The 220-nt window shown below is 28.6% G+C and overlaps 1 long non-coding RNA gene across 1 annotated transcript in view; it reads left to right on the forward strand.

Moving 5' to 3' along the window:
- The window catches only part of LOC119588433, a 394-nt gene extending 174 nt beyond the window's left edge, over nucleotides 1–220 (forward strand). The window contains exon 2 of the long non-coding RNA XR_005230089.1: nucleotides 154–220. This is a non-coding gene — a long non-coding RNA (uncharacterized LOC119588433). The remainder of the gene's footprint in view (nucleotides 1–153) is intronic.

Below are 220 nucleotides of genomic sequence, written 5' to 3' on the forward strand. Positions count from 1 at the left end.
AAGTTCTGGCACTGCTCGAGAAAATTTTGAACCATTATTTCATCATAATCAATTATTCAAATTTTCAGTTATCCATTATTTTTGTTTTTATTTATTGACACATAATACACATAATTTTAAACAACGGCTGACGAAAATTTCTCTCTATTTCAGATACAAGCAGCCTTCTTATCACTACTGGTAAATCTTTCTCCTATTAAGAGAGATTAAGTTTTAGTAC

The sequence above is a fragment of the Penaeus monodon genome, chromosome 23 (genome assembly GCF_015228065.2).
Source record: "Penaeus monodon isolate SGIC_2016 chromosome 23, NSTDA_Pmon_1, whole genome shotgun sequence".
Taxonomy (NCBI): Eukaryota; Metazoa; Arthropoda; class Malacostraca; order Decapoda; family Penaeidae; genus Penaeus; species Penaeus monodon.